A 22053-nucleotide genomic window follows, 5' to 3' on the forward strand; every position below is an offset into this window, starting at 1 on the left:
AATGGCTTCTTCGATTGTCGCTCAGGTGGAGCTGTGGCAAGTGTTGTACCTCTCCTCAACTGCATTGCGAGGGTTCCTCACAGGAGTCAGTAGCCATGACTTCAATGGGGAGCCTTTGTTCCAGACAATCTGTTCCTGAAGGTGAGTGGGAAGCGTGGAAAACCTGGAACAGTCGAAGTATGAAGGCGTCATGACTGCTTCCCGGGAAATGGGCAAATACCTGCAGAAGGCACTTTTGGTAGTTGCAGACCAGTTAAACGTTGATGGAATGGAAGCTGTTCCTGTTAATGAAGGTGGCTGGCTGGTCTATTTGAGCCTTAACAACCACATGCATGCAGTCTAATACACTTTGTACCTGGGGTAATCCAGCGATGGTCCCGAATCCGATCGCCTCTCAGCCTGTCAGTAGGGCACATAGTCGCTGGCTCTCTTGAACAGGGCATTGGCCATCACCTTGATGCAGCGGTGCGCTGCTGCCTGTGAGCCCCCACACATGTCCCCAGTGGATCTTTGGAATGGTCCAGAAGCGTAAAAGCTTAGTGCTACTGTGATCTTCAGGGCCACTCCCACTGGTCATAATTCATCCTGCAGCAGGGTGCATAAGTCAGTGATGGCCTCCTTGCAGAGGTGTGGTCTTCGCTGACAATGCTGCTCAGACATTTGCAGGTAGCTGATTAGAGTCTGGTACACTCTCTGGCACAGTTGGCTCCTTCTTGTCATGGCCAGCTGCTGCTGCTATCATCGTGGAGCTTCATGGGCAGGCACAGCTGCCTCCTGACCCTTCCTCCATCAGAGGCACTGCATCATGTCACGGGGGTCCACAAATGACTGGGTGGATGATACCCATGCTAGGTGAGTGGGCCTCCAGAGCGCTGTCAATACAGAGATGACCCTGCCTTGGCAGCTGTGCCTTTGCCACTTCTCCCGGCAGATGCTCTGATGGCCCTCAGTGCTCACCCTTGCTGATAGCCAACCCTGTCATCCAGCAGTTCTGATGAAAGGTCACAGACCTGAAACCTTAACTCTGCTTCTCTTTTCACAGATACTGCCTGACCTGTTGAGTATATCCAACAATTTCTGTTTTTATCTCTCATCCAGCAGTATGGGTACCCAATACTCTCACCCAACACTTTAAACACCCGATACAGCCACCCAAAACCAAAAGTGATTTTATTCTTAATCACTAAGTCTACTCAGCTCCCTCTTTCCTGTTGACCTCAAAATCTTTTATTTAGTTCCCAGTCTTGACCATCTCACAGTCATGGCTCAGCATTGCTACCATGGCATACTTCCAAGTTGAATTTGCGCCTGTTCCTTATACTCTGTGCCTTTGTGTGAAGAATGCTTATTTGAGCCACGCACCCTAACCTGTTCTTCTGCTCTAATGTTTTACTGGCATTTCTTATTTCTTACTCCTGGTTTAAATTTTTTTATGTCTTTTATTTTCACTTTATCTATGGTGCCTAAAGCACTATTTCTGACTGTTACTCTCCTCTCTTCCCTTTCATTTAGTTCCAATCTCTTATCTATGCTACCTTTTTTTGCCGGAGCCCTCTCCCGCCCCCAACTTTAAAGTTGTTGTCACTGCCCTATTTAACATTTCCACCAGGAACTTGGTCCCATCATGGTGCAGGGGGAAGCCTGTCCCAACCGTACAATTGCATCCTGTTCCAATACAGGTGCCAGTGTCCCTCTTTCCCACACCACTTCTTCAGCCACATGTTCACCTGCCTAATCTGCTTATCCCTATGCATATTTGTATGTGGCTCAGGTAATAATCCAGAGATTATAACCCTTGAGATCCTGTTCTTTAATTTCGCTCCTATTTCCTCATACTGTCTAAGCAGAACCTTTTTCCTAGTCCTAACTATATCGTTGGTGCCTACATGGACCACGACAACTGGATCCTCTCCCTCCCACTCCAAGTGCCTGTCAGCCCTGAGCAGATTTTTTTAATATTCGATCATGGGATGTGGGTGTCACTGGCTAGGCCATCATTTATTGCCCATCCCTAATTGCCCTTGAGAAGGTGGTGGTGAGCTGCCTTCTTGAATCGCTGCAGTCCATGTGGGGTAGGTATCCAACAGTGCTGTTAGAAAGGGAGTTCCAGGATTTTGACCCAGCAGCAATGAAGGAACGGTGATACAGTTCCAAGTCAGGATGGTATGTGACTTGGAGAGGAACTTGCAGGTGGTGGTGTTCCAATGCATCGGCTGTCCTTCTCCTTCTAGGTGGTAGAGGTCGCAGGTTTGGAAGGTGCTGTCTAAGGAGCCTTGATGCAAATCTGCATTGCATTTTGTAGTTGGTACACACTGCTGCCACTGTGCATTGGTGGTGGAGGGAGTGAATGTTTGTAGATGGGGTGCCAATCAAGCGGGCTGCTTTGTCCTGGATGGTGTCAAGCTTCTTGAGTATTGTTGGGGCTGCACCCATCCAGGCAAGTGGAGAGTTTTCCATCACACTCCTGACTTGTGCCTTATAGATGGTGGACAGGCTTTGGGGAGTCAGGAGTAAGTTACTCGCCACAGGACTCCTAGCCTCTGACCTGCTCTTGTAGCCACGGTATTTATATGGCTAGTCCAGTTCAATTTCTGGTCAATGACAAACCCCAGGATGTTGATAGTGGGGGATTCAGTGATTGCAATGCCATTGAATGTCAAGGGGAGATGGTTAGATTCTCTCTTGTGTGGCACAAATGTTACTTGCCATTTATCAGCCCAAGCCTGGATATTGTCCAGCTCTTGCTGCATTTCTATACGGACTGCTTCAGTATCTGAGGATTTGTGAATGTGCTGAACATTGTGCAATCATCAGTGAACATCTCCACTTTTGGCCTTATGATTGAAGGAAGGTCATTGATGAAGCAGCTGAAGATGGTTGGGTCTTGGACACTACCCTGAGGAACTCCTGCAGTGATGTCAGGGAGCTGGGATGATTGGCCTCCAACAACCACAACCATCTTTCTTTGCGCTAGGTACGCCTCTAACCAGCAGAGAGTTTTCCCCCTGTTTCCCATTGACTCCAGTTTTGCCCAGGCTCCGTGATGCCATTCATCGGTCCAATGTTGCCTTGATGTCAAGGGCAGTCACTCTCACCTCACCTCTTGAGTTCAGCTCTTTTGTCCATGTTTTAACTAAGGCTTTAATGAGGTCAGGAGCTGAGTGACCTTGGTGGAACCCAAACTGAGTGTCAATGAGCAGGTTATTGCTAAGCAAGTGCCGCTTGATAGCACTATTGACGACACCTTCCATGACTTTACTGATGCTTGAGAGTAGACTGATGGGGCGATAATTGGCCGGATTGGACTTGTCCTGCTTTTTGTGCACAGGATGTACCTGGGCAATTTTCCACATTGCCGGGTAGATGCCAGTGTTGTAGCTGTACTGGAACAGCTTGGCTCGGGGTGCAGCAAGTTCTGGAGCACAGGTCTTCAGTGCTATTGTCGGAATCTTGTCAGGACCCATAGCCTTTGCAGTATCCAGTGCCTTCAGTTGTTTCTTGATATCACGCGGAGTGAATCGAATTGGCTGAAGTCTGGCATCTGTAATGTTGGGGACTTCAGGAGGGGGCCGAGATGGATCATCAACTTGGCACTTCTGGCTGAAGATTGTTGCAAATGCTTCTGCCTTATCTTTCGCACTGATGTGCTGGGCTCCCCCATCATTGAGGATGGGGATATTTGTGGAGCCACATCCTCTTGTTAGTTCTTTAATTGTCCACCACTATTCACGACTGAATGTGGCAGGACTGCAGAGCTTAGATCTGATCTGTTGGTTATGAGATTGCTGAGCTCTATTTCATACTGCTTATGTAGTTTGGTGTGCAAGTCATCCTGGGTTGTACCTTCACCAGGTTGACACCTCATTTTGAGGTATGACTGATGCTGCTCCTGGCATGCCCTGCTGCACTCTTCATTGAAGCAGGGTTGGTCCCCCACTAGATGGTAACGGTAGAGTGGGAGATATGCCAGGCTATGATAGGAGAATTGAGGGAAGGTGGGGATGATAAAGGGAAAATGGGATTAATGTAGGATTAGTATAAATGGGTGGTTGATGGTCGACACAGACTCGGTGGGCCGAAGGGCCTGTTTCGGTGCTGTATGACTCTATGACTATGAGGTTACAGATTGTGCTGAGTACAATTCTGCTGCTGCTGATGGCTCACAGCGCCTCATGGATGCCCAGCTTTGCATTTTAGATCTGTTCGAAATCTATCCCATTGAGCATGGCAGTAGTGCCACACAACACAATGGAGGGTATCCTCAATGTGAAGACGGGTTTCTGTCGCCATGAGGACTGTGCGGTAGAGCATGGCTACCCGACTCGAACCCAACGGGACCTGACGACATGTGTCGGGTTCGGGTCAGCTCGCGTCGGTCTTCCAGGTCCGGCGTTCGGGCTCGAGTTGGGTCGGGTGGGGTCGGACACATTGACAGCCAGGATGTCAAGGCGGGAAACACTCCGCACTAGTCTGCAGTGAGCGATTCTCTCCAAGGTAGAGCACAACCTCTTCAATAAAGTTGATTATATTCTGGTGGTCGGGTTGGCTTGGGTTGGGTCAGGCGCGGGAAAAAAATGAAAGGACTCGGGTTGGGTCAAGCTCGGGTCGGATGCGGTTCTGTCGGGCTCGGGTCGGGTTTCATTTGCAGACCTGAGCAGGCCTTTACTGTGCAGAGGTCACTCCCATCAATACTTTCATGGGCAGATGCATCTGCGGCAGGCAGATTGGTGAGGCCAAGTATATTTTTCCCACTGGTTGGTTCCCTCACCACCTGCCTCAGACCCAGTCTAGCAGCTATGTCCTTTAGGACTCGGCCAGCTCGGTCAATAGTGGTTTTGCCGAGCCACTCTTGGTGACAGACACTGAAGGAGCCCACCCTGAGTACATTCTGCTCCCTTGCCACCCTCAGTGCTTCCTCCAAGTGCTGTTCAACATGGAGGAGTACTGACTCATCAGCTGAGGGAGGGCGGTAGGTGGTAATCAGCAGGTGGTTTCCTTGCCCTTGTTTGACCTGATAGCATGAGACTTCATGGGGTCCGGAGTCGATGTTGAGCACTCTCAAGGCAACTCCCTCCCAACTGTATACCACTGTGTCGCCACCTCTGCTGGGTCTGACCTTCTGGTTGGACAGGACATACCCGGGGATTGTGACGGCAGTGTCTGGGACATTGTCTGTAAGGTATGATTCGTTGACTATGACTATGTCAGGCTGTTGCTTGACTAGTTTGTGGGGCAGCTCTCCCAACTTTGGCACAAACCCCCAGATGTTTTTAAGGAGGTCTTTGCAGGGTCGACAGGGCTGGTTTTGCCGTTGTCATTTCCAATGCCGAGGTCAGTGCCAGGTGGTCCATCTGGTTTCATCCCTTATTGACTTTGTAGTGGTTTGATACAACTGAGTGGCTTGCGAGGCCATTTCAGAGGGCATTTTAAGAGTTAACCACATTGCAAAGTCTGAGGCTCCTCCATTACTATTTGCTCGGTCCTGCCTCGCTCACGGTCACATCCTCCTGTCCCTCACTGCAGACCAAAACAGATGACCCTGTTCTAAGAGGTGTGATGGTCTTCCGGAACAAAATGTCCAGGTATTCCTCCCTCTCCCTTATGTTGTGCAGTGTTTGCAGTTCAGCTCCAGATCAATAATCCTGATCCAGAATTCCTCTAGCTGCTTACACTTTCTGCAGACGTGTTTGTCCTGGATCGCCTTGGCATCCAAAAGCTCCCATTTACCACAGCTGCAACGTAACACCTGTCCTTCCATTGTTACTTATGTTATTAGTTAATTTACTTTAATTACTTTCTTAATTAACTTAGAATAATTCTTACGTATAGTAGAATTTACTGTGCTTATTAAATGCTAGTACCACTAATAAACCTTACTACTATTAGTAGACTTACAAATACTGATAAATGCTAATAATACTTAAAGCAGCTTATGTATTAGTTTATGTACTAATGAAGCGATCAAGTCTTATTTTATATTTGATTGATTGAGAATTAAATTAAATTAAAAGCTTACCGGTATACTCACCCCAGCTGGCTTTATGTTTCCCCGTTCTCTCTGTTGATTGTGACGTCACTCTGATGTCACTTTTCGATTTTTGTTCCCTGCTCTGCCGCTCTCTGTCTCTCTCTCTGGCCTCTGAACATTTGCCGCACTTTTAAATCTCCATACTGCTCCGCTGCATATTGACCACCTGCCTGAAGAGTCGCAGTCTTCTGCGGCACTGGTTCTCCAACATCTCCAGGTAGTTCTGTTTTCGGTGGTGCAGCCTATGCTGAGGCTATGGCCTCCGTTGCCTTCCTGTCCCTCGTCCTTCTTCTCTGACCTCCTGATACCAGGGCCCTGCCCTTCCTGTGGAGGATGTTGCTCCTCAATGCCACTGGATCTGAAATCTGAAAGTCATGCTCCCATTGCCAGCTGCTGCCTTCCAAGCGCTCAGGTAGCTTCCCAATTTTGCCTGGAAGCCTTGTCCACTCTGGCGATGCCAGAGGGTGACATCCCCCTGCACTGCCCAAGTGCTTACTGACGACTCTCCTCGCAACTTGCACATATCCGATGACACCTTTGTGCCAATGGTCGAGTCCCCCTCTCCACCATTCTACCATTTTTATGCACCCACCTAATTACTTGGGTTGGCCATGCTGTGTTGCCACCTCCATGCATCTGGTCTGCTCCTGACCCAGTGTGCAGCCCGTGCACCCCAACCAAAATCGCAACATGGCCCTCTAGGAGCTCTCAATGAACTCTTTAACAACCTTAATTGGACTCATTTGGGATCGTATGACTGGCCTCCCCCACCCTGATGGAACTCACCGACTGCGGGAATGGCGACAGGAAATCAGCTCGCCAGCTAACACTGCTATTTCCATCACCTGCCCACCTCTGGTCCCGTCCGACCTAAAAATTAGGCCCCTGTTTCTGATGCCTCCATTGAATCCCTGATACTTAAGTGTAGCGAGGAGTATCTGGTCTCACGATAATGGCATGTTAGTCCACTTTCTCTCCAAGTGTTGTCAGCTCTTATCAGGAGTTTCATGTTGTTGAGGGCATCGCAGCCCCGATGGTGGAAATCCTTATCCATACCTTCCAATATACCTAACAGAGTTTATTCACTCACAGTAAACAATGCAGAAGTAAAAATGGCAGTCATTGTATACATGATCCTTAACCTAGATGAAACCCTAGACTCTGATTTCACCTTTTCTGGAGTGGATGAGTATAAATCACCACAATGATGACATGTAGTGCTGCTTTTAAAAAACAGATTTCTGATTCTGGCTCCCACAGGATATGACCTGCTGATTTCCTGAGACCAAATTCAAGCCCATGATCTAAATTGACTGTAATAGTCTTCCCCAATAATGAGGTTTCATGCTTTGTAGTTGTTACTGCTATTTCAGACCAACATGTCAGTCATTCCTTATTCCGTTTACTAGTCTTGCTGTTTTAGAAAAGCCAATCAAACAGCAGATACATGTAACTCTAGCTTAAATAGTAAGTGTGCTATATTATCTTTTTTTATACATTTCCACATTTAACATGCGCCATGATTTCCAATCCAACTTTGGCAGGAACCTGATTATTGCCCATATTTAGGGTACGTTTGATCCATAGTACAATAGCTGCTTGTATACTTTGAGGTAAGATTAACACATACTGAGAACTCTGCAATTTACCTGTATATCAGCCAACAACTTGTGGCTATTTACAATTCGGGAATCATCATTAGTTTGCATCCCTGGAATGCCTATTCATCAAACTCGATAGGGTATTCAAAGAATTTGAAATCTGGCAAAGAAAAGAAAAATATTACACTCGAGAGATGAAAAGAATCCCAGTGGTGTCTGAATTATATCACAAACACATATTTATATCATAATATCCCCAAGAGCAAGTCTGTTTGAGTAAGTTTTCTTTGTGATCTTTCTGTTACCCTGTTCATTGTGAATGGGTAATATTCCAATTAAGGACAATTTATTTCATTCTTCATAAATGTTACTTTTTTCAGCTGCAGCCTCTCCAATAATTGTAAGAAATCTTATCCCCTGCAGGTCAACTGGGTAACTGCCAATGCCAGATGTCTTGCTATGATATTTACTTTTAACTTTTGAATGCAGTGCTGTATTAGGTTCTAGTATTATTTGTATAATTTAATATTTTTGAATAAATACTGTATTCCAAATTGTCACAAAAGCAAAGTACTACAGATGTGGGAAATCTGAAAAGAAAAAGAAAATGCTGGAAATACTCAGCAGGTCTACACCAACAACAACAACTTGCAATTATATAGCTCCTTTAACATAAGAAAACATCCCAAGGAACTTCACAGGGGCATTATAAAACAAAATTTGACACAAGCCATATAAGGAGATATTAGGAAAGATGGCCAAAAGCTTGGTCAAAGAGATAGGTTTAAGGAGTGTCTTAAAGGAGGAAGGTGAGGTAGAGAAGTGGAGAGGTTTAGGGAGAGAATTCTGGAGCTTAGGGCCCAGGCAACAGACAGCTAACAATGGTGCAACGATTAAAATTGGGGGTGCTCAAGAGGCCAGAATGAGCGGAGCGTAGATATCTCGGAGGATTGTGGGGCTGGAGGAGGTTACAGAGATAGAAAGGGGTGAGGCCATGGAGGGATTTGAAAGCAAGGATGAGAACTTTAAAATTGAAGTCCTCATGAAAGGTCATCAAGCTGAAATGTTAACTCTGTTCCTCTCACCACAGATGCTGCCAGATCTGCTGAGTATTTCCAGCATTTTCTGTTTCTATTCTAAATTGGCAAACTGCAAAGCACCACATGATACACGTAAATGAGATAAGCTGGGATGTTAGGCAGTAAAGTGGCAATCCAATTGAAAAGATGCAAAGTGCCAATCTTCCATACTGTTTCAATATTCACTGTTGTCAATTTGAAGCAGGCTGTAATTATCTTCAAAATACATGTCTGGGCTCAATGACCAATGGATTCAGGTTTGGTTTCTGTGCAAGTCCAAGTGTTTCTTCTCAGTTGCATCCACATAATAAGTTTTAAACCCACATAAGGTTGCTGTTTGTTGGTTTAGTGAAAAATAGAAATCATCCAAAGAATCATCTTAAAGAAGATGTCAGGGACTGATGGTGCTGCTCACCTTGTTCCCCAGATGTTCATGGATTCCTTTAGCTGGGGGTAGGCACAATCTCTGAATCAATGACTTGCAAAAATAAAGAAAATTAAGAGGTCATTTTAGAAGGGATTTGTTGCAAGCTGTCCCAATTATACAGTGAGTAAATGCATCCTGAGAAAATAGTGGGACCACGACTCACCTCCATGATTACCATGCCTTCATAGTGTAAATAGCGATATAATGTGACAATTCATATTCATTTACATAATGAACCTCACACCTTGGTGCACTTCTCACATCATTCCACTGAGCCTTATCCCAGAAGAAAACAGAAGAGATCACTTCATAATCTGCATCTAAAATCATTCTCACCATTGAATGTCTGCAGACACATTGGTGATCTCATGAAAATATGCTATGCTGAAAGATGATTTTTAAGTCCACCAGCTGGAAATCTGATTTTTTTTTTAAAAAAAGGTAAAAGAAACAGATAAAAGGTGATTTTGCTTGCAGCTAATATGGTCAGCACAATTTGCATCACTATACCCTACATTCCAGCCTATCACTGCTGCAGATAGGGCCCCCATGACGGAAATCATCTGCATCGCTGTCTCCAGGACAACGACTGAATCAGCAGTTTATATCTGCAAAGCAGAAGCCTGAGGACCACCGAATTCAGCCTGAAGCCAGACAAGTCACCAAACTCCACAGACTGTATATCCATTTTTATTGTTCTGGACTCTAATCTGACAAATCTATCCTTCCCCATTATGTGACTTATTTGTGTGTGTGTGTGTGTATGAACCTTGAGTGTGTGTGTGTGAAAGTTGGAGCATAGTTTATTATTTTACTTAGATTGGTTTAAGTATAATAAAGCTAACCTATTTCTTTGTTAAACTCAAGCAAACCTGTCCAATTGGTTCTTTTTATGATCATGGCATGTAAACAGTTAAACACTCACTAAATAGGCAAGTAGATCCATTTTAGAAAAGAAATTAACCTGTTGTGGTCAAACCAGGAGAGGGACAAGAGGGAGCCCTCCTCACCTGATCATAACAGTGAAATTAAATGTTGTGTCATTCAGGTTCTTCTAGTATTACTCAGATAATTCTTCACCTGAGACTCCATCCTCTCCAAAGCATTCTTTTTATAGCCCTTCTAGGTTACGCTCAGTTAGAAGGCGACTGGTGTCAAGAGCAGCCTGACATGTCCAAAGTCACAACTTACTGTGCCAGACTCACCAACTCTATGATGACATCTTTGCTATTCGGGAAACAGCCCACAAACTCCCACACAGGTCGATGTCATCAGTGAATGAGTGGGAATATTACAGGATGATACACTGAGCATGAGTGAACAAGACAAGATGGGGGTGGGGGGGGGGGGGGAGGGGGGAAGGGAAGAGCTAGCCATGGAAACAATTGACCTCAAGTAAGAAACTAGGAACCATGAGCTCAGGAGTCCAGTTCTCAAGAGAAAAATCATTATAGAGCATCAATCTCATGCATAGTCAGTGAATACTGTGTTCATACAAGTGATAGAGATGGTACATATGGTCCACTACCCAAACTACAAAGTGAGTGTGAATGGCCATGAAGACCACCCTGGAGTATATGGCAGTCTAGCAGAGATCTGCAACACCAAGAAAGCAGGAAGAGCATTAACAAAGGAACATAGCAATGTAGGAACAGGACTTGGTCATTTAGCCCCTCGAGTCACTTCCACCATTCAATGAGATCATGGCTGGGCTGCAAGCTACATCCATACATACAACTTTGCCCCATATCCCTGAGTACATCCATAGACATTCCTTTGTCCAGTACCTCAGTCACCTCTTCAAAAAAATTAAATCATGTTCGTCCGACATGACCTACTGTTTACTAATCCATGCTGTCTCTCTCCGATCAGCTGAAATTTTCAAGGTGTTCAATCACCTTATCCTTAATTAGTGACTCCTGTAATTTCCCAACAACAGATGTTAAGCATCTGGTCCATAGTTCCATCGTTTCCTTCTGTCACCTTTTCTAAATAGTGGAGTGGCATGTGTAATTTTGCAATCTCAAAAAATAGATCCCAAATCAGGAGAACTTTGGAAGTTATAGTTAGGGCATCTGCAATGTTCTCACCTATTTCCTTGAAACCTTGAGATAGAAACCATCTGGTCCTGGGGATTTGTCACTCTTTAGTGCCATTATTTTCCTTATAACTGTTACTTTATCTGTGTTAATTTTGGTGAGTCTATGTCCCTGATTCAATAATAGCTTATTTGGGATGTCAGGCATGCTATCTTCTTCGTCTACGGTAAATATTGATGCAAAGTAATTATTCAGCATATCCACCATTTCCTTATTTTGTTGACAGCATTCCTATTATCAGTTTTCAAAGGTCCCACATTGCTTCTGACCCTCTTTTTCCTGAATATGATTTTGTGTTGATTTCCATATTCTTTACAAGTTTCCTTTCATACTCTCTTTTTGTATTTCTTATTATCTGTTTTGTCACCTTTTGTTGTTTTTTGTTCTTTCCCGTTCACCAGGATCTATGCTTTTTTTGCACTTTTGTATGCTTTTGCCTTTAGTTTTATGTTGTCTCTTACTTCTTTAGTTGTCCATGGCTGTAGCCTTTTGGCAAGCAGAGCTACTTTCCCTTTGGGATATAAACTGGCTCTGTGTCACATTAAATTATTTTTTGAACACCTCCCCCTGATCTTCTATTATTTTACCCATTAACAGATTTCCCCAGTTTACTTTGAACATTCTCTGTGTCATTCCACTGAAATCAGCCTTATCTACCTCTAGAATCTGTGTGTCGCTTTTGCATTTCTCCCTTTCAAACATTACATTGAACTCGATCATATTTTGCTCGCTATTAGATAAATAGTTATGCATCATTTGTCTGTAAACTAAATTTGGCTTTTTACTCATTGCTAAATCTACTATGGCAAACCCCCTTGTTGGTTCTCAGACATATTGCTGCAGGAAACCATCCTGGACATATCAAGAAATTCGCTATCTTTCTGACATGTCTGCTTATTCCAACCTCTATGTAAGTTAAAGACTCCAATTAAAACCACTCTGCCTTACTACATGCTTCTCTAATCTATGCATTTATACCATCTACCACTTTACAGCTGCTATTTTGGGGCCTATATACAACTCCCATTTCTACAGTCTTAAATCCTTTTCCATTTTTTAATTCTACCCATAAAGTCTCCACTGCCTGCTTATCTCTCATTATATCCTCTCTTACCATTGAAATGATTTTATAATCAATCACTGAGGAAACTCCTTCCCCTCTACTGTTTTCCCTATCTTATCTGTGCACTCTTTTCTTTCATTTATTTTAAAACTCTGATCTATACTATCTTTTATTTTTACCTGAGCCCTCCCCCAACCCCCATTTACCAATTTAAGGCTGTTGTGACTCCCCTATTTAACATTTCCACTAGAACCCTGGTCCCAGCACAGTTCAGGGGGAAGCAACTTAATGGCCACTTAAGGGTCTCTTCCTGCTGACTTTGGGATTTAACCAGCAGCAGCAGTGAGGGGTGTGTGGGGGTGGGGGGTGGGGTGGAGGGGGTGGGGGGTGCTCCGTCACGCTGGGAGGTCGCCCAGTAAAATGAGACGACTTCCCTGCAGGTTTGAAGGGGGGGAGGTGGGGGCCTCATTCATGGGCAATCCGTAACTCACAGACGGCCCTTGTCAGGAAAAACTGCACATCCCTGGATGAGAGGTCCCTCACTCAGCCCAGCATCAGGTAGGCAACGTGCCATGTGGAACTGTTGACCTTGCTTACCAAGGATATTATCTGTTCCCCTAAATACTGAATCCTTGACAATGACCACATTATACTTCACCTCCTCCTCCTTCTGTGCCCTTTGGGCAGCTTCCTGCTCCAAAGTGCCATGGTGTGCATTCTGGCTGTCCTTCCAACAGTTTGTATCCTTATCCTCATTGGTAGCAAGTACAGTGTACCTGTTGGATAGGATCAGTTTCTGTAGCTTCTCAGTTTCTATCTCACCTGGGTTCCCCTTACTCTGTACAGTATCAGTCATAGCAACCCCTATAGTGAAGTCTTAGTAAACCTGCACCTCACTATGAGGTGAGACCAAAGTCTGCAGAAAACTGTCCAGATATTGCACCCCCTCACTTACATGTCTCCAACTCGCACTCCAGCTCAATGACTCTGGGCCAGAGAGATTTGAGATGGCAACATTTACTACAGATGTGCTCATTCAGACAGTCTCGCTGTTCACTAACTTGCACATATTGCAGTTCAGGCACACAAGCTGCTTTGCCATATTTTAATCGAGATTATTTATATTATTTATATCTACTTTTTTGATGTACATTTTTATTCCTTTTTCTACACACTTACACTAAGCACTAAAACAACTGAAAAAAATTAAAAACCTCTACTTATTAAACTACTGTCTAAACTTAACAGAAATTAACTGAAGACATTTCCTTGATTTGATCTGGAAAAAGAAACACTCACCAGCTACTCACCAATTGGCACATTCCCTTCTGCTAATGTCACTTTAGGTGTATTGTATCTCTCTGATGCTTGTGCTCCCTTACCTCAGGGCTCTCTGATTGAGGCCAACTCTCAGGGACTCATTACTTATAACTCTCCTGCCACTCTGCTGCTCCACCTCTGAACTCCTTCAGGTCTGTGTTTTTTTACCTCCGGGCTCTGCGACCCTTTCTTAGAAACGAACCTCTGAAAGACCGTTGCCCATTAATCTGCTCCCACTGCAGCAGTGAGGCACATTTGAATTTCTTTCTCAATGTTCCACGTTCAGCTCATGCTCTGATTCTGATTTATCCTTAGGCTCGCTTCCTCCACTTGCACTGACTCTCAGCCTGTGCTTTTACCTGTTGGCTTTCGCATTGTTTCCCCTCAGGCTCACTCTATCCACTCAAGGACAGCTTAATTAATTGAGTAATGGTTATCATCATCAATGGGATGAAATATCTCTTTGATCCTGAACATTTGTCCTGTTTATATCATACATCAGACAAGTAATTAAAGCTAAAAATATTAAAAGCCTGTCATAATAAAACAGTTAAATACAATTTATGTTTGAAGCTACTACTGATGATAAAAGCTTAACACATCCCCTATTTTAACGGAAACATTAACCCAATTATTTGAAATCAGTTGATGTCTCCATTAAAACGTAGGAACAGGAGCAGGCTATTCAGTCTACAGTGTTCAGATGAATGTCATATAAACATTTTAAGCATTCTTCCAGTTATATTGCCAACAGTAATTTCCAGCATTATAATTCAGACTGTTTCTGATAGTCCAAGTCCAAAATTATTTTTCTCATGGTGGCATCTGCTCTGCAATATTAGGCAATTTATGAAATCTCACTCCCAATAGGCAAGGCTCTGCAGAGGTGAAAAAAAACCCTTGGATATGTGATCATCTCATCTAGTATACTAACTGGATCAGGACTCGATAGCTTTTTATGTAAGCTTCTCCATTTCACTCCCTTTCCTTATCACTCAGAAATGCAAATGTAAAATGTGAGAGGGTAGCTTGGAGTCCTGCTTATTTCTTATAGGCTTTAATACCTTTTGCTTATTCTTAAACACTTCAGCAAAATGATTTCCAGCCTGGTATATCTAGTATGTGCTTTCCAGTCTTTTCCTACCTTAAATGTAATTCTATTGTTGCTGGAGCAAACCATTTTTAACTGCCTTGTGCTATGAGGTTGAACAGCTGGCTATCGCTTTTTATTGCACCATGCTCATTATTAGCATACTTTAAAGTCTAATTTAAACAAATTTACATGTCACACATGATTGTTCAATGCACATTGAACTAGCCAGTGCAGTGCCCAAAATGTGTTATAGCTCAGATCCAAGACATGTCATTGCAAATATCTGTACAATGCACCAGCACCTAGAGAAAGAAAAGAAATTATCCTGCAGGTTATCACTCCTAAAATAGCAGCTGTATACTAATCTGCACAGAATTTTGTATTCATTTTAATAGTGGAAGGTGAATTCCTAATATGAATAAGGTTCTGGTTGAAAAACCCTGCCTGCTCGTTAAAGAAAAGCCCTGTGGGAGGGAAAAAAGGACATAAAATGAGATTACAATTATGCTCGATTAGGTGTTGAATAGGAATGTTCTCAGCTCTTGTTGATGGTCTCCAAACTCTGTTGGGCTCAGCAAGCGTCAAACCACAAAGGTTCTGGGTAAGCAGCAGGATTCATTTGACAACATTTTCGTTCTATGCCAGAACAAACATAATGAATTATATAAATGCCTGAAGTGAAGCTCAAGGGTATTGTACACAAGTCACTGCCCTTATTTAAGGGTCGCTGCTACACTTACTATTTATTTCATTAAACCCTTCAGCAACAGTCTCAGCATTCAAACCATACTGAGACATTGTAGTGACTGTCTCAGTGGGAAATATCTGATCATTGTATGATTAAGAGTCCAAAGATCATTTTGTAATGATCAGAGGCCAATTTCTTCATTGTTGCTTTAATCTTGCACCATGCACACTAGTATTCACAGCATATTCTGTAAAAAAAAGCAAATACTTTCTAAATTACCATTTTTAGCAGAATAAGAGAACATGCCAAAACATTTAATATACCATCAATACCAGGACAAATGTAAAGAGAGACATCAGTTTAAAGTTTTATGAAAAAAAACACTTATGCCACAGTTGATTAAGACCAAACAAAACAAAACTTTCAAATCAACCCATCCCCATCCCCAACCCCTCCATTGACAAATATATTTATTTTACTGAGATGAAATTAGTCCTCGAGGCTTTGTTGTGTTACCTACTAGCACTTTAAACCACTTTTCTGGGCCACGTTTGTCTTTTTTTGGCATCTTTGCTTGTTTTCTTCCTATGATTGTTCCAAAGTGATTACTTACTTTCTCCGCCCCTGTATTGAAGTATTGTTTCAAAGGCTCCAGCAGCCTTCAATTATGGGCCTAGACAATGATTGTTTGTGTATCACAGGAACAGCTAAACTTGATCCTATTATGACCCCTTTGGGTTGATTTTATAAATGTACGCTCCCAATAGGGAGATTCCCCTGATTGGAGCATATATAAAGACTTCATGGGTGCATTTCCTTTGGTATTCCATCCATTCACTTTAATACCCACAGTTTCTCAATATGATCTTCCAATTGTCGATGCACCCTGCTGGAATGCACATTTATAAAAGTGGCCTACATGTCTACACAAAAACACTTTTCATAGATAGAAATCAGGAGCAGAAACTCTGACTGATTTTCTTCCACCTTAACCAAATGCCACTTGTAGCCTCAACTGCTGCCGTACTTTCTAAAGTCCTGTTTTCCAGCTCACGTTTGACTATCTCAGGAATCAAACCAACTTGGGATGCCTAAGGCTATATTATTTTCTGTTTTAGAACCATTTTTGGCATTAAACAGGAAAATGCAGCAAAGAAGCTTATTGTTAAATCTCCATAGATCCTGAAAGGGCTTGGAATTTTCCTCCACACCTGTACTATTAGATCCCACAGTACCCACTGCACCCCCACTCCCAAAACAAACTTTATGGTGAAAGGGGTGCACAGCAGGCAATACTTAGTTTCACTTCTGAACATCAGTTTGCTGCTCCCAAAAAATAACACCATTGTAAAAGTGGCTTTGCAGATGGACAGAGGTGCAAAGAAATAGTCCTGTATGGTGGCCAGCTTGAACCTTTTTTCCTTGTTTGAACCATTTATTGTGAAGATTTTTTGGCCTGTGGATCTAAACTTAGAATAATGTTGAAAATTTGTTGGAGAGATTAAAACAGTGATTTTGTCATTTTTGGAACCTGGCAGCCATTGACCCATATATAGAACATAGAACATAGAACAGTACAGCACAGTACAGACCCTTCGGCCCTCGATGTTGTGCCGAACCTTTACCCTACTCTAAGATCAAACTAACTACCTACCCTTCATTCTACTATCATCCATGTACCTATCCAAGAGTTGCTTAAATGTCCCTAATGTATCTGCTTCTACTACCACCGCTGGCAGCGCATTCCACGCACCCACCACTCTCTGTGTAAAGAACCTACCTCTGACATCTCCCCGAAACCTTCCTCCAATCACCTTAAAATTATGCCCCCTGGTGATAGCCCTTTCCACCCTGGGAAAAAGTCTCTGACTATCCACTCTATCTATGCCTCTAATCATCTTGTACCCCTCTATCAAGTCACCTCTCATCCTTCTTCGTTCCAATGAGAAAAGCCCTAGCTCCCTCAATCTTTCTTCGTAGGACATGCCCTCCAGTCCAGGCAGCATCCTGGTAAATCTCCTCTGCACCCTCTCTAAAGCTTCCACATCCTTCCGATAATGAGGCGACCAGAACTGAACACAATATTCCAAGTGTGGTCGAACCAGGGCCTTATAGAGCTGCAGCATAACCTCGCGGCTCTTAAACTCAATCCCCCTGTTAATGAAAGCCAACACACCATACGCCTTCTTAACAACCCTATCATCTTGGGTGGCAACTTTGAGCGATCTATGGACATGGATCCCAAGATCCCTCTGTTCCTCCACACTACCAAGAATCCTGTCTTTAAGCTTGTATTCCGCATTCAAATTCGACCTTCCAAAATGAATCACTTTACACTTTTCCAGGTTGAACTCCATCTGCCACTTCTCAGCCCAGCTCTGCATCCTGTCAATGTCCCGTTGCAACCTACAACAGCCTTCCACACTATCCACAACTCCAACAACCTTCGTATCATCGGCAAACTTGCTAATCCAGCCTTCCACTTCCTCATCCAAGTCATTTATAAAAATCACAAAGAGCAGAGGTCCCAGAACAGATCCTTGTGGAACACCACTAGTCACCGAGCTCCATGCTGAATACTTTCCATCCACTACCACCCTCTGTCTTCTATGGGCCAGCCAATTTTGTATCCAGACAGCCAACTTTCCCTGAATCCCATGCCTCCTTACTTTCTGAATGAGCCTACCATGGGGAACCTTATCAAACGCCTTGCTAAAATCCATATACACCACATCCACTGCTCTTCCTTCATCAATGTGTTTTGTCACATCTTCAAAGAATTCAATAAGGCTTGTGAGGCATGACCTGCCCCTTACAAAGCCATGCTGACTGTCTCTAATCAAACATGCTTTTCCAAATAATCATAAATCCTGTCTCTCAGAATCCTCTCCAATAATTTGCCCACTACCGACGTAAGACTGTCTGGTCTATAATTCCCAGGGTTATCCCTATTCCCTTTCTTGAACAAGGGATATAGTGATGCCCATTCCCTTAAGCATTCCTGTTTACCTTTGTTTGAGGAGAAGGATTGTGAGGATCGTCAGGGGGAAGCACTGAGGGATGCCAGACTAGTCAGCTGCCATAGAGGCCAATTGGCACTAACCTTATCAATCTTGTCAAAATGCCAATGCATCAGAAGGTCATACTTCCCACAGGACACTGTGGGGAGAACTGAGTTCTGTCTTTTACTTTTCCTGGACTTACAGCCTGCATCAATACCACTCATTGCACTAATAGCAGCAATGAAAATCATTCTGGCAGTCAACTTCTACTCAGCTGGATCATTCAGGCAGTATCGGAGGATATGAGTCACCTTAGTTAATCAGCAGTTCACCGCTGCATAAAGCAAATGACAAGTAACCTGCTTATATTACTAAAATTCAATGGCATCAGTCCTGTTGCATAACTAGATTCAAAGAAATAGTTAATAAATCATATTACAAAGCATTAGAAACCCAACTTTTAAAATATTTGCCAATTCAAATTTGTTTCACCTATGGATACCACAGAGTTCCTGAACATCTAAACTATTTTCAAATGATCTTTCATAAGGACCTTAAAGGTTTTGCGAGTCAGGGTGACAGATTGTAGGAAAGTTAAATTCATCTGAAATCTCATTGAGGCACAAATGCATTCTGTATAGTTTAATTTCTTATCATGAAGGATCACTGCTATGATATACTTTTATAGAAAATGATATGAACCTGTCTCATGTGCACAAGTGGTCTCTTGTCATTTATTTAAGCTGAGATGTGTTTTTAAAGAGATTTAATTGAAATTCAGTCCTCGCCCAATGCAATTTACTGCTGTTTGAATATATGGGATCATCTGGCCTCAGCTGGGCTCATGTGATTATGCTTAATATGAAATTTCATGAAATGTTGATTAGCCTGCACAAGCACTATGTTTATGAAGCATCAAGTCCAGTTCAGGGGCTTCATTTAGTTCTAACCCTAAGGTGAATGGTTTTGAATGAAATAATCAGCTAAAAATGTATGTACATTAATAACATGTTTGTTATGATAATAGACTGCTTGAGTCTTTTTAGCAGATAGAGAATGAAGTAAATTTAAGTAAATGATAGATATTAGTTCACTAGACATGTTTCTGATGTTCTCAGGCTATATTTTATTCGTTCAAAAGCTGGACTAAGTTCCCTTTCTTTATTCACATTTGTTATCCGAAAGTAAAAAGGTGGTTGTACCTGATTTTGCATCAGGAAATTTCCTGCAATACAATTTCATTGGCAGGAATGAAAAAACAAGCCAATCAAGCGATATCTGTAATCACACACTTTTAACACCTCTCAAACAGCTAAGTAGCCAGTTGTGTCGCAGATACACTCAAGTCAGAACCGTTTGGACTTAAGAGAGCAAAAGTAGAGACCATACTATGGGTTAGGGGTGGGGATGTGGGGGGGAAACAGGATGGGAAACAGTGAAGGTTTTCCTGGAAACAAGGGCATCAAAGGCAGAGGTGAGGGTCTGGTTGAGCAAATAAAAAGCTGCAAAGGTATCACAGCAAATGGAGAGTCATAGACTAGACAGTTTGGAGTTTAGAAGTGTAGTCGCTAGAGTTTTGGAGGACAATTTTTTATCTAGGGTCAAATGCATAAAGAAGTGTGATTGGAAGGGCATAGAGAAATAAGGGTGACATGAGTCACAAGGTAGCAGTTGGAAATGGCTTTGTTCTTCATCATGACCACAGAAAGACTTGCATTTCTAAAGCTGTCATGACCATAGAGTGTCCCAAAGCACTTTACAGATAATGATGTACTTTTGAAATGTCGTCACTATTGTAATGTAGGAAAAGAGAGGCCACAGGAGATGGTGTGGTCAAGGGGGTGGCCATGAATATGAAAAGGAGAATTTATATGGAGGGGCGTACAAAAGGCAGTACATTCAGAGGAGAAAGGACCAGCAGAGCTGCAATGAAGATTGGAATGAGGAGTCGCTCAGTACCGAGGCTGTAAGAGGAAAAGAGGAAGGATGGCTCAAGGAGAAACTGTTGGGCAAGGGCTTGAGAGGGTAGTAAACAATAAGGATTTCAATGGAGAGATGTGGTAAGATATGGGTGGCACAGTGGCGCAGTGGTTAGCACCGCAGCCTCACAGCTCCAGCGACCCGGGTTCAATTCTGGGTACTGCCTGTGTGGAGTTTGCAAGTTCTCCCTGTGTCTGCGTGGGTTTCCTCCGGGTGCTCCGGTTTCCTCCCACATGCCAAAGACTTGCAGGTTGATAGGTTAATTGGCCATTATAAATTGCCCCTAGTATAGGTAGGTGGTAGGGAAATATATAGGGACAGGTGGGGATGTGATAGGAATGTGGGATTAGTGTAGGATTAGTATAAATGGGTGGTTGATGGTCGGCACAGACTCGGTGGGCCGAAGGGCCTGTTTCAGTGCTGTATCACTAATAAAAAAAAATATATGAATAAAGGTTTTGCTTCTGTCGTCTGTGGTCTGTAAGAAGATTCTAGTTCTAGGTGAACAGAGAAATTGCCTGTCCCAGAGGACTGTTATGGATGAAAACATTTTCAGAAATGTCAAATTTTGTGAAGTATCTATGCTGTCCAGATTTGTTGTTTAACTTATTATAATTCAATAAACTCACTACAGGAACTGACCTGAGGTTTGAGGTTTACTTTCTTTCTGGTGCCTTACAACCACTTATTTATTTTCTTTTTAGTTATTCTGTCATGGTGGGCATTGCTGTCAAGACCAAAATTTATGCCCATCATTAATTGCCCTTCAGAAGATGGTGATGAGACACCTTCCTGAACCTCTGCAGATACACTCATAGTGCTGTTAGGTAGGGAGTTTAAGGATTTTGTCACAGTGACAATGAAGGAACGGTAATACATTTACAAGTCAGGATGGTGTTTGCCTTCAAGGGAAAATAGAGGGGGTGCTGTTCCCATTTACATGCTGCCAGGTGGTAGAGGAGGCCAGTTTAAGAGCTTCTATTGACAAAGACTTTGGAGACTTGCTCCAGTGGAGGGAGTGAATGATTAAGATGGTGGATTAATGCCGATTAAGCTTTGTCCTAGATGGCTTTGAGCTTCTTGAGTGTTGTTGGAGCTGCACTTGTCCAGGCAAGTGGAGAGTATACTATCACATTCCTGATTTGTGTCCTGTAGGTAGTGGATAGGAACATAGGAACATAGGGGCAGTAATAGGCCATTCAACCCATTGAGCCTGCTCCACCATTCAATATGATCATGGCTGATCACCCACTTCAATGCCTTTTTCCCACACTATCCCCATATCTCTTTATGTCATTGGTATTTAGAAATCTGTCAATCTCTGCTTTAAACATACTCAATGACTGAGCTTCCACAGCCCTCTGGGGTAGAGAATTCCAAAGATTCACAACCCTCTGAGTAAAGAAATTTCTCCTCATCTCTTTCCTAAGTGGCTTCCCCTTATTTTGAAATTGTGCCCTGTGGTTCTAGACTTCCCAACCAGGGGAAGCATCTTACCTGCATCTACCCTGTCTATCCCTTTAAGTATTTTGTAGGTTTCAAAGAGATCACCTCTCATTCTTCAAAACTCTGCCCAGTTTCCCCAAACCCTCTTTATACGACAGTCCTGCCATCCCGGGAACAAGTCTTGTGAACCTTCGTTGTACTCCCTCTATGGCAATAATATCCTTCCA

The sequence above is a fragment of the Heterodontus francisci genome, chromosome 2 (assembly GCF_036365525.1).
Source record: "Heterodontus francisci isolate sHetFra1 chromosome 2, sHetFra1.hap1, whole genome shotgun sequence".
NCBI classification, from domain to species: Eukaryota; Metazoa; Chordata; class Chondrichthyes; order Heterodontiformes; family Heterodontidae; genus Heterodontus; species Heterodontus francisci.